The 14,199-nt window shown below is 36.2% G+C and overlaps 1 protein-coding gene across 4 annotated transcripts in view; it reads right to left on the reverse strand.

The window, feature by feature from the left end:
* The window catches only part of LOC129771832 (matrix metalloproteinase-2), a 475,554-nt gene that overhangs the window by 325,555 nt on the left and 135,800 nt on the right, over nucleotides 1–14,199 (reverse strand). The gene's annotated exons all lie outside the window — the stretch shown is intronic.

The following is a 14,199-nucleotide window of genomic DNA, read 5'->3' on the forward strand; positions in this document are numbered from 1 at the left end:
CGCCCAAAATTTGTTTTTTGTTATCAATACCTTCAAACATTCACCCACCGCCCCTCCCCCCTTCCCTTAGAGAAGGAGGTGGAGAGTCTAACCACCATACAAACATTTATTGCATGCTAAAACCTCAATATGCCTAGTTTGGTTTCATTTGTTTGATTAATTCTCGAGTAATGCAGAAATTTGTGTTTCATTTGGGGGGTGGGGAGTCTAACCACCATGGAAACATTTATTGCACCCTAAAACCTCTATATGCCAAATTTCGTTTCATTTGCATGATTAATATAGTAGATGTAGAAATTTGTGTTTAATTTGTATGACAGCCCCCCTCTTATATAGGGGGGAGGGGTCTCAAACTATCACGAAAACCTTCCCCGTCCCCAAAAACCCCTACATACCAATTTTCATGTTGATCGGTTCAGTAGTTTCCGAGTCCAAAAGAATCAGACAGACAAACAGACAGATAGACAGACAGACAGAAATCCATTTATATATATATATAGAGTGTATGTTGTCAATTTGTGCTCAATTCATGTTTTTATCGTGTAGGTCTCACTACTATCATATATTGATTTGACTCAGGCTTATATTTATGTAGGTCTTAACTATTTAAACTTGTGTTTAAAAATGATACATGATGACTCTTTGTCTTCTTTTGCATGATTGAATAAACTGAAGAAAAAGGTAGTAATGGCTTTAATGGTATTTTTGTGTACATTTTTGAACAGAATGCGGTACCGAATTCTACCAAGTTATGTCATCTAACTCGTTTAAAGGATACAAGTACATTCAGGAAACAGATTTTTTAGGGCATCCATCTGATGTATCAAAAGAGAATAAATACAGATTTTGAACAATGAAAAACTCAATTTAAATGCAATTACTACACACAATCACAGTCCTATGTCAAGATCCCGTCTAGGCTCAGACCCATCAACTTTTTTCATTTTCAAAATATGTTCTCGGAAGACGTAATCCTATTTCATTAGTTGCATCTAAACATTCAAGTCGAAATTACCAAATTCGAATATCAATTTTCGATTATTCCTGGAAATTATATGAGCTTTTGATAGAGTTGAATGTATGTTTCTAATAAAAACTATTTCGTATAGAACTATATTAAATATGCGAATTGATGGAAGGTTCATCAATCGGATTGGATTAATAAGCAAAATTATATTTTCTAGAGTGTAGATCAATGAAAGTGGCCTAATCCAGATTAGGAGATTTGTGAGACAAGGTGATACTTTATTCATGCAATTATTTGTTCTCTATTCAGTGTTAAATAGAGTTTGTGATAATCGAATTGACCTTATTAACCCATTAACGACCAAATCCATTGGTGTACTTTTGATTATTGGCGTTACAGAAACCCCAATCTTCTAGATTTTTTTTCCTTTTTCCCGTTTTCCAGAAAATGACAAAAAAAACCAAAATATTGGCCAAAACCTACATTTTTGTTTCTGTAGGAGATTCAATCCAATTTTTTTTTTCCTACATCACAACGTGTGATCTCAAAGTAATCCTGTAGAAATGTTTACATATTTTTGAATTTTATAAGGTTTTGTTTTTGTTAGGTTATGTGAGGTTATGTATTTTCCGCACATAGTAGCTTTACACCAAACTTATTGCCCAATAAAGTTATACAAAATTGAATGAACAAAATTGTTAGTAAGTGGTAGCTAATAGACTAAGTTATCATTTGATAACAACATCTTACCATTTGATTGCTTTCCAAAGCCATGGAAAATTATCAAAGTTGATGTGAGATTTTTCCAACGCTTGGCCTGAAAAGGGTTGAGGCAGTTTTCAAGTCTACAAATTTGAAAAAAATCAAAAAAAGTTTTTTTTCATATTTCTGAAGTTTAGGCATTCAAGAAAATACCCTAACAAGGACTTTTCGAAAATCCCATTATTTACCGAGCTATAGCCATTTTAGTGATGTGGTATCTAACCTATGCGGTCATAACAATCAACTTCAAACGCGTTTTTCTCGAAACAATTTTTTTCACGCTAATGTACACGATTTCTCAAGTTCTACTGAACAGATTTATGCCGAATTTATATGAATACAATCTGTATGCATCCCTCATGAACCAATAAAAATCACATAAAAAAAGTAAAATACATTTTACTATTTTTAAAAAATCGGGAATCGGCATTTTTTTCTTCAAACTAGCGCCATTTTTTCAATTAATACACTCAACAAAATAATTAGAGTAACAGAGTGCGAATACGAATTTTTTAGGTGATATTTGAAATACTGTCACCTCGTGAAAATTCAACGCATGAAGATAGAATGTACATCATTTTGAAGCTTCATGTTTTGGAATACTTTACGAACATACTTTTATCTGGGTGTGTATAGATGTAGTGGACAAAAAATCGATTACTTTTTGTAGCCTAACATAATTTTTTACCAGCTGAGTTGGTTAGCAAAAAATTAGCAAATCCGATTAGAATGAATTAAAGAAATTGTGTAGGGATTTTGAGGAGTTTGGGAGCACTTCTAACATTCTATAAACAGAGTGTACCATAGTAGAGGGTGAAAATGCCGCTTCCCAGCAGCCAAACAAGGCCTCGGTGTTTTAATAACAATGATGGAACAAACTGAATTCATGTTGAAAATAGCATTTCTTAAATAGTGGTTTTACCTGATTATGCCCGAAGGTGAAGGGGTTTACGCTACATGATGGAGAGATGAAATTATTGGTTAACAGATTCAGAAGAAAACAAATAAACCAATGCATATTAAGGACGCTCATGAGGGGTCTTCGTAGCCACTTGGTTACGCGTTCGCTTACTAAGCGATCGATCGTGGGTTCAAACTCAGGGCCCTCAATTTGACCATCTTTGTGTTGTTATAGAATAACTATGTCCACGCAACCATCATCAGCTATGGAGATCGATCCACGGTGGAACAAAGATCGATTCATCCATACAACTGCTCTGCTCTGCAAGAAACATCGGGCTGCTGTTCTATAAATAACCAAACAATGATCAATATCAACTGTCTCCGCTGTCCGGTCTGCTGAACAATGGAAGAACAGATAGAATATCCTTACGCCTAAATGGCTACTACAGTGTAATTTACCATAATGTAATGGAACAGAGAACCTAACGCCTAAATGGCTACTACTTCTACTGTGTTATTTACAATTTATAGAAACATAAACATATGTACATGTACACGATAAAAACCCGGCTCTGTTACAGATAGAATGCTAATGAGCCTGATAAATGAATAAATGGGATAAAAAAAGGACGCTCATGAAGAACTCAGATGGGTCAAATTCGTCTTGCACAACCTATGATGAATACACTTATCTTAAAATAGTTAACCAAGAATCCATCCCAGATTTTCGAATATATGACCTCAATTTGTTGTATAGTTCTTACTTAGAGATTAATTTTTTATTTTTTAATTAATTCGTTTATTTTTACAGGCTCAATTACATAGGTTTAAAGGAGCCGAATTCTTAACTAAACATATTAACTATATCTATATATCTATGAACAATTTTTCCTAATTCTATTGTTGATAAGGTAGTAAACCGATTACATTACTTAGGCTGATGTCACATTAGGCGGATTCGCCGCCGCGGATATCGCGATGGTTTGTTTCTCGATTTGAAATCGCTTCCAAAACCGCCCCGATCTGTGTGATGGCGGGTTTACATTAGAGCGATCTATAGCTATAGATGGATTTATTCACGTGAAAATAGGTGTAAACGGGCGAGAATATATATGATACACTTATTCGAGGTATATATAACTTGAATAAATTCAGCATATGTAAACGCTTCTGAATTTCTCACTGGTGAGAAATCACTAAAGTTGGATGCAGTTCTACTGCAGGTGAATAAATGCACCGAAAATATGAATATATTCATTATAGAAGTTCACGCTAGTGTAAAGGTTAATGCGATTTCTATAAATCTCATCATATTTCTTCACATGAATATATCACTAGTCTAAACCCACCCTGACATAGCTCATTCACAATACACTGTAGATCCTCCGCTGCGGTTTTACTCGCGGAATCCGCGGCGGCGAATCCGCCTAATGTGACATCAGCCTTAGAGATGGAATACACAATTAATTTTATACTAAAGATAGGGTAAATGAACTTGGTTTGTCCGATTTGGGGTGTTTTTACGCTACTAGTAAATGCAAATCGGTTTTTTATTCATGAAAATCACACATAATCGAGTTTGGGTTTGTTGAAAAGTCCCGAGTCTCTAGTTGCTAATACTACCATAAGGTGTTGAAATTATTAAATTTTTTATGTTTTTTAACGATTTTCCTTAAAGGGTAATTATGATCATGGTTTGATCACCTCTGATCATGCTTTGCTCAAAAAATTATCTTGGTTTGTCCGGTTTTAGAAATCACCATTTTTGAATGAAAACATTCGAATTCACAAGTAGATGTTGCATTTATCATTGCTTGAGTTTACTGTCATCATATTGATCCATTCATAATTTAGGCTAACTTCAGAATATTACCTTTTCTTGGGCATTTTAAAAGTGTTACCCTCAACACACTCAACATAGAGAAATTTTATTTCTGCTCTGCCAGAAGGACAACATAAACAAACTTCAGCGCTCCAAGCGGTTGCCTTAGAAATTATGTGGACAACACAACATTATTGAATTGGACAACTCAGGATCAGAATTGAGTTCATAAAAATGCGTTAACTTAATGGTTTAGCTATGTAAATCTGATACAAATGGTGTACAAGCATGATGTTTACAATATTTGTAAGTGTTATAATCCAGAAAAGGTCTGAATATGTGCGAAATAATCATCTGGTGATCGATTAAAAGTTAGCCCGAATAAGGGGCGCATTGACACAAATAGAAGGTATATTTGTGAAGGTGTAAACTACTGTAAATCATGAGAAAGACAATTTTATTTACATGTTTTGAAACCTTCGAATACCTTATTTGACACAGGAGCGCTGAATTAGAGCATTCAAAAAAGTGAGCAAACCATGATCATATTTTCGACTGACCCACCCAAAGACATCTACCTTAATATATTTGGAGAATAACATGGAAAGACAGGAGGAGCCAAAATCTTGGGCCTGGTCTTTTGTGCAGTGTTGCGTGTTGGATGATTCATTCCTGTGACCAAACTGATTTTTTGAAAAGATTTAAGTGTTTGAACATGATTTGTTTTGTAACGGCTGTAACATTGTGCCACATTCAATTCCTCTTAGAATATCGTACCGACGACTAAACGTCAGTCAACCTTGGGGAAACACTGTTCAGCGCGATTTTTTTAAAAATTTTCTTTCACATTTATTAGATTCCGTTGTGTTTTTTTTAAGAGTGGAAGTGATTCGAATTATCTATAAAATAATCTTTTTATTCAACAGCACTGAGAACAGCATTGCAGTAAAACATGACTAATTCAAATTACAGATATAAATTTCGGAAACTGTTGTTTATAGAATACTAGCTGACCCGGCAAACGTTGCTCTGCTATATAACTTATTTTTAGAGAATATGATGGTTACGATATAAATTCGTTTATTTTTACAGGCTCAGTTACATAAGTTTAAAGTAGCCGAATTCTTAAATATATTTTTAAAACTATATATATAAACAATTTTCTTAAATCTATGGTTAGTAATGTGTAAAATCGATTACCCGCGGTGGACTCGAGTTTAGAAGGGTGACATATGTTTTCAGGAAAAGGATGGGATATAAGGAAATTGTTACAATGTTGATCATCACACACACTCAATTCTTGAATCTATTCATATATCTATTGTGTATTTACATATCAACTGTGTAAAAACATGTAGGAACCAATATGGAAACTAGACCATTTTAACTACTAAAGTCAGTATTATTTGCATCACAGCAAACCCTGGCATCGGCAGTCTTGTCACTTTGGTGCGAAAAACGAAGAAAGATGGACAAGCAATTACTTGCGAGAAGCAATCGCTCGAACAGCGATCACGGAGCGCTCTTATGTCGTTCCGGTGGTGGATCCCAAGCTCTGAAAAAACCTTCCGTGAAGGCTACTCAATCGGCGATAAACCTTCCTAGAACGCGTAACAAAATCACCGTCAGCAAGAAACCCGTTCAGAAGAAACTTTTCCCGGAAGAACAAGCGTTGTCAGTGGGGCCGAAGGAGCTGTCAAGCCTGGCGAAAAAATTTCAATTGGAAAAATCTCGCACGGTGATGGAGGTTGGGTCACCCTCGAAGCTGTCGTCCGGCGATGGAGCGCTACAGGACAAAAGAGCCACAACAGCTCTTCCCGGTGGAAATCGCGACCGGTCTACCAGCCGACTGGTGTACGAAACCGGATTCAAACTGCTGCTCAAATGCTGGAGGGATAAGAAGCGACAAATCGATCTGCTGAACACACAGCTAGCCTACAAGGATGCAAACTCCATCAAATATCGCAACAAGTTCCAAACCATTCAATCGCTATACAGCAGTGAGTGTAAGAATCACGAGTCTGCAAGAGTCGACATCAAAGCATTGAAGCAGAAGCTGGAAGCACTCCAATCGGATTTGCTGGCCGAGAAGTCGGCACATCTGGAGAAGGTATCCGCACTGGAAGCTTCTGCAGTTGAGCGGGATAATTTGCAGTTACAATTGAGAAACACGAAGGAGCAACTCACTGAGATGGCCCTAAAGGGGCACTCCCTCGAGCTAAAGTGTCAGCAGCATAGCGTTCATTGTGTTCAGTTGGAGAACGAGAAGGAACAGCTGATGAAACAGATTGACAACCTCGAGGAAAACTTCAAAAACCTCGAGCACGAATATGAGATATTATTGACCGAGCAGGAAAACTGTAACAAGGTTTATCAGGCCCGTATTCAGCTTTACCAAAAGGAACTGGATGAGGCGAATGGCCAATTGCAAACGCGTGAAATCGACTGTCAACTGCTGAAGGAATGGAATGTTCGACTGGCAGACGAATTGGGACAGACGAAAGGTGCATATCAGGGAACATACGCGTACCGAATGCGTTACTTTTTCGTCAATTTACCCAGGAGGCCAGGATTCTATGTTCAATATTTGATGCACCTATTCATGCGGAGCATGCCTGCTCCGAGAAGAACACAGCAAGAGCGAGCCGCAGCGATGGCCATGTGTTCCAACGCAGCATATTTCTGAGTATATATTTACCGTGTAGTTCAACGATTGTTCTGTTTAATTTCTTATTTTTTAAATAAAGAGCCTAGCTAGATTTTTGTTAACATTTTTAAATCCCCATATTTTTCTCCATAGGATCTAATTCTCCTTTTTCTATTTACCATTATCTTACTTACATATCTTCGAATAAAAAATCCATCGAGTATTCTTTCTTTATGTAATTTCGTAAATTAGTAAATTCATTTTTCAAAAAAATATTCAGGTTATTGAACATTGTAAAGCATTTTCTCATATGGGAGAGAATCGCTCTCTTAGCCCTTTGCATCGCTTACACATTTGAGAAGAGTGTCAAAATCAAGGTATTGCATCGTAATTTGAAGATGAGAGTTTTAAACCGCCAAAAAGAATAAAAATTAGATAATTCTACAAATAGATAAGATGTTGATATGTTTAATCCAACAAATTTCAATTCACGAATACAATCAAATTATCGATTTCAGGAAAATGAAAAGTCGAAGACTGTTAAAAAAGTGAATGAAATGTCCTGGTTCCAACTCTCGAAACATTCTAAAATAATCACACAAATAAAAACCAAGTACAGGGAAACTTCGATATAACGTACCCTCGTTATAACGTACATTTTACCTCGATATAACGTACACATTTCCAAAGTGTAAAGGAAAATTTTTTTCAATTTTTTTTTCTGATAGAACAATGAATAACCTGTATTGTGATGCTAAAACAAGTTTTGTAACTTCGATCAATCCCGAAATACAGCTGGTTTTGTGATTCCGCATTCTAAATGAATCAACTTTAATCAACAGTACGAAGGGAAACATCATGAGAAAGGCTGGCTTCGTCTTCTGATTGAAGTTATTCATTAACTTTACTAAAACAGCAACACAATAATGTATTATAGACTACGTATGTGAGTACTTTATTATGCTTCGATATAACGTACAATTCGATACAACCTACAATTTTGAAAGTGAAATGTACGTTATATCGAAAATTTCTTGTACTCAAACCTTATTCAACAAATTAATTCGGAAAATTCAAAATTTTCGATATACACAAAAAAAAATCTTGTACCGCGCAATGCTTTCAAAATTCTGAAAAAAAGGCGCATCAAAACACGTACGTTCAAATGAAAAATGTAGCAGAAATGGATCTAAGAATTCAGAAAAAAATTTAAAAATAATTTGTTTTTTCAAAGTACAGAGCGGATACGGTTATATAGGAGGGGCTTAGAATGAAAGGGGTGTAAGCGACTTGGTCGATTCCTCTTCATCAACTTTTTCTTTCGTGAATAACTTTTCGGGACCAAAGGCGCTATATTTTTTATATTTTTTCGGAAAATTTGAGGATTTTTCACAAACATATGTGAAAACCAGAATGGCGTTTTTTTTTCGTTTTTGAGTTATGATTTTTCAAAGTTAATCGATGGTCCAAAAAATCATTTTTCACTTTCATTCCAAAAATGACTTTTTTCAAAAATTTATTACTTTTGAACTACCGGATCGATTTAGATGATCAGTATATCAAATCAGCTAGCCTTAACTCGCGACATCTGCTATATGCAGTTGATCTATATGTTTGTGAAACGGTCTAGTATTTTTCTTTTTCGTTATAAGTTTGTTTGTCTTGTCCCCTCATCTCACCGTCGCCCACCCTCGACAGATAGTCGAACACCAGATGCTATCCCTGGTCATTATGCACAATGCTACAGTGCGTGCGGCAACTCTCGGTTGAGACAACGATACCTCATATCCATATCCCTAACCTGACCAGTTCCACAAAAATTGTTGCCCCTCTAAGCATCCTTGGTCCCGAAACCATGTAAACTATAATAAACTAATACAAACAATAATTACGAAATCAAAATCCATTTTTTTCGCAAATCTAATATTTTCAAAAAATATTATCTAATTGGCTATAATTTTATGTGTCGATAATCTGAATCAGTCCAGTAGATCAAAAGTTATGAATTTTTGTGTTGGAAAAAAGAAGAAAAAATGATTTTTCGAACCATTGGTTAACTTTGAAAAATCATAACTCAAAAACGAAAAAACACGTCTCTCTGGTTTTGACATATGTTATGTGAAAAATCCTCAGCTTTCCAGAAAAAATATAAAAAATATAGCGCCTATGGTCCCGAGACTGTGAAAAAAAAATAAAAAACGAATGCAATCATTAATAACGAGAGCAGAATTCAAATTTTCTGCAGGTATAGTATTTTTCATAAAAGACCAGGTGACCAGGTGGGCTTTAAGTTGATATGTCGATCATCTGAATCGGTTAGTAGTTCAAAAGTTATGAATTTTGGAAAAAAGTCATTTGCGGAAAAAAGAGGAAAAAGTTGATTTTTCGGACAACCTAAAATGGAAATGGTCACCCTACTGAAAAAATAAAAAATACGGGTCTAATGCTTTGCGATAAAGAACAAAACTACCACTTTTCACGGAAATCTGAGAACCACTATATCGGTTTGGTATGGAATGGCTATATATAGAAATCAAAGACGTAGTCCTTCGTCAAAACTCAAAAGTTAGTCGTTTTCGGTTGTTATTCTCATTTTCTTCCCAAAAATGCATAATAGACTTGATTGTTTCTATCAACCATATTAAAGCTCTCTAACCGCTCTGTAATTTATTTATTGATTCCTAACTTCTAACTGTATTGATTTCGCCGCAATACCATTTTACACAATACCGGAAGAGTCTTTAATTAAAATCTTCAAAAATCACGATTTTTACTCCACTGTACTTATTGTAGTCAATTAACCTTCACTTTGAAATATTACATTTTATCTTGAAATAAGTCATATTTGAAATGGAAAAAAAAATATTGTTCTTCCAGCTGTATATAAAACTAGGGCTAGGTTGTATCTGTGATGTAACCACAAGTTTCACGCAGGACTACCGTTGGTGTAATTACAAAATCAAAATCCAATTATTCCAACAAGCCTAGTAATATTAAATAAAGACTCTTTAATTGGCTTTAATTGTTATGTCGATCATCTGAATCGGTCCTGTAGTTCAAAAGTTATGAATTTTTGAAAAAAAGGGAAATAAACGACACTAAGGAAAAAATAAAAAAATACGGGTATATTGGTTTGGCATGGAATGGCTGATATTACACACAAGGGGGGAAAGACTTTGGGAGTTAGTGACAAGCAAATCAACGCTTGGTAAATATGATTCAAATTAGAGTTTCATTCAAACTAAAAAAGATAAGCCCTTTTTATAAGTTGGTCGTGAAATATACAGAAATTGTCACCGATGACAAGTTTCAAAGAAAAAAAAATTAAAAAAAGCTAAAAACACTTTATTATAATGTATAATTGTTTAAAATATTTTTGATTTTGTATATTTCCTATATGGAGAAAAAAATTTCAAAACATTATAAAACACGTTGTCGCAGGTCTTCGCAGTAATACTCTTCATTCAGGATTTCTTAGTTGTATATACCTGAAACTTCAAAGAAACAGGACCCGACCTGGGAGCTCCAGGGAGTAAAAAGATGCCGACAAGCAAAGTTGAAATTATGATTTTATTCTTGTTTGCTGCTTTTTGTTATGCTTAATCTTCTCATTTTCATCTATAAAGACGCTTAACCATAAGCTTTTCGGAAAGCCTAATCAATAACGTTTAAAAGAATATAATATACCTATGATTCAAAATTTGTTTTTAAAATTCATTTGTTTTGCATTTTTTTGCATCGATATCTCAGTTATACACTGCGTTTCACAAATTTAGAACCACTATTTTTTTCAGAGTTTCCAGAGATATGTAAGAAATCGGTTGAATTGAAGTATATAGTGAAGAATAAAATAACTATCTTCATTTATAAGACTGGCCATTTCAACTTTATTGTTGTGTTCAGGTGCGAAACATTCAAAAAATTAAAATTCCAGTGTTATATAACTTTAGACCAGATGGAAAAACTCTCACTCCTTAAAAAATTAACTCCAATTTAGCATGAATTACGATAAGTTTCTAATTCGCAGGTCATCTTTGGTTCTCAATCAGTTCAAATATCCCAGTCGGGGTGATTACGATCAAGCTGCGCCATGTTGTAGTGGGTATCTCGTTCTATGCGGAGGATACTGCTCGTTTAAACTCTCCAAATCACACATACTGCTTGTAAGCTGCATCTACTATTCGTACGATCACTGAACAGAAGATCCTGACAGGGTTTTTTAATTTGGTAAACAAGTTGACCAGTCCAGAACCTGAAGCCCCTATTAATTGAACCATGCCATGACCTTCCATATTTTATGAATTGATGCCAAATTACCCAATTATCAAATTGTTTCTGATGCAAAAACAGCAATAAATGATTCTGAAGTACTTCGTTGCACTTCTGACTGTTCATTCTTGTTGATGGCAAGCTATCTAAACCAGACCTTTTTGAGAAAATTCTTCCCAAACCATCAAACTGATACCTGCAAAGTTACGAGTTGAAAAATTGAATGACACGTTCCATCCTGGGGTGGCATTTCGTTACGAGAAATTTTTGTTCGTTCCGACCACGTTTGCCATACCATACCAAGTAAAAAGTTTTCTCGTTCATTACATTAGTTTGGTATGAACAGCAGCCGGAAGATTCAAAACGGTCGCTAATTTCAAAGCTGCAGGAGTAGCAGTACTTCTGAAAGTTGTTTGGAACACGGTTGTATCCAAAATATTTTTAAATTGAAATTATCATTCATATCAAAAACGTGTACAAGACAAATTCGCTCATTTTTAGTTAGCGAAAGAGATTCACTTTTATACCTTAATTCCTGCCTCTGTGGAATAAGCGTGCTTTCTTCTTCACAACCTCTGTCGTCAAAAAACATTTCTCGTTTTTTTTTCCTTTTTAATCACAATTCTGATATAAAATCAAATTAAATTTATTTTTCGGCATTGATATTTGCAATAGCCGTGAAGTTTGATTTGTTCACAAACCCAAAATTTTGACATTTCTCTTCGAGACAAATTTTGCTCGAAATCAAGTACACTGAATTTTAGACGCGCTACTCTTTCGTTTCAATCTGGCCGGCAGCAATATTTGCGTTTGTGGCCGAGGTTACCACGACATCGAACACGTTGTTTGGTCGTGTGAGGTGTATTTTGTTGCCAGATCGAACTTAAAGAACTCTCTTCGGGCCAGAGGAAGACAGCCCAATGTGCCGGTGAGAGATGTGTTGGCTCGGTTAGACCTTGCTTACATGTCCCAAATATATGTTTTCCTTAAATCTATCGATGTTCGTGGGGATTATCCTTATATCCTTATACCCTCCATTTCTTCCTTTGTGAGTAATTGGTCCGCTTGCTATAAACAGGAGAATGAAATGTAAATTCACAACAGATGTACGAATAGATTTAAGAATTGAGTGTGTGTGATTATCAACATTGTGATAATTTCCTTATACCCCATCCTATTCCTGAGAAAAATATCTCGAGTCCACCGCGAGTAATCGGTTTCCCACATTACTAACCATAGATTTAAGAAAATTGTTCATATATATAGTTTTAAAAATATATTTAAGATTTCGGCTCCTTTACACTTATGTAACTGAGCCTGTAAAAATAAACGAATTTATAAAAAAAAAAAATATTAAAGGGTGTGTCACATCAAATTGCATCACGGAAAAAACGCTGTAGAAATTTAATTTTTAGGAATTATATCTTCAGCTTTCGTCTATAATCAGATAAGAGTGTATAGATCACGTTGGCCATGCTTCACTGTCAATTTTTCGTAAATTTGGAAAAATGTCGTCGAACGAAAAAGAGCGTCGTGAATTAATCCTGCGCACTCATTTCGAGAATCCGGAGTTGTCACATCGGGACATCGGTAAGATGCTGGGAATCGTCCAATCCACGGTCAGCAGAGTACTAAAACGATACTTCGAGAACCTAACCATCGACCGGAAGGTGAAGAACGGCAAAAATGGTTGCTCCGTCAGTGAAAACGTCACTACCGCGTAGTTAAGCAGTTCAGACGTGATCCGAGAAGTTCGGTCCGGGATGTCGCCAATAAGCTGAATTTGTCAAGTTCATTCGTCCAGCGGACCAAGCAGCGGGAGGGCCTGCGTACATACAAGGTTCAGAAGGCTCCTAACCGCGACGAAAGGCAAAGCATGGTGGGGAAGACGCGAGCCCGGAAGCTGTACACCGAAATGCTGACGAAGCCGCAAAGCGTCAAAGCGGACTTTCGTCAGCTGCCGGGCCTGTTGTTCTTCTCCGCAGAGGACAAATTCAGCGTTCCGGAGGAGATTCGCAAGCAGAAACTATCCAAGTTTGCCAAAAAGTACATGGTGTGGCAAACGATCTGCTCTTGCGGAAAGCGGAGCGCCCCCTTCGTGATGACCGGCACGGTAAACGGGCAGGTTTACCTTAAGGAGTGCCTACAGAGGCGCTTACTACCACTATTGAAGCAGCACGAGGGCCCGACCATCTTCTGGCCGGATATCGCTTCGTGCCACTATTCAAAGGACGTGTTGGAGTGGTACGAAGTGAACCCGCCCAACGCGCCGGAGCTTCGCCCAATAGAGAAATATTGGGCGATTATGAAGCAGGCCCCAGGAAGAACCCAAATGTTGTCAAATCGGAGACGGACTTCAAGAGAAAATGGATTTCTGTTCAAAAAAAACTACAACCTGACGTTGTACAGAACCTTATGGACGGGGTAAAGAGGACGGTGCGAGCATACGGGCTTGGGCTCGAAGTATGAATAAAAAGAAAATGCCAAAAGTTGTTTAATAGTTTTTATTTTACTGTCTAAAATTTTCAAAAGGATCGGTCTACTGGGCGAATTTCTACAGCGTTTTTTCAGTGATGCAATTTGATGTGACGCACCCTTTAATTCGAAAAAGATACATAATACTAAAATCATTTCGATTCGAGTTTGAATTATCTCGAAACGAGTTACTCGTTTCGAAATGCGCAATGTCACCCCTGGTTCAGATAGCTTATCATCGACAAGAATGAACAGTCAGAAGTGCAACGACGTACTTCAGTACTTCATTTATTGCAGTTTTTGCGTCAAAAAAAATTCGATAATTGGGTAATTTGGCATCAATTCATAAAATCC

Source organism: Toxorhynchites rutilus, chromosome 2 (genome assembly GCF_029784135.1).
Source record: "Toxorhynchites rutilus septentrionalis strain SRP chromosome 2, ASM2978413v1, whole genome shotgun sequence".
Classification (NCBI taxonomy): Eukaryota; Metazoa; Arthropoda; class Insecta; order Diptera; family Culicidae; genus Toxorhynchites; species Toxorhynchites rutilus.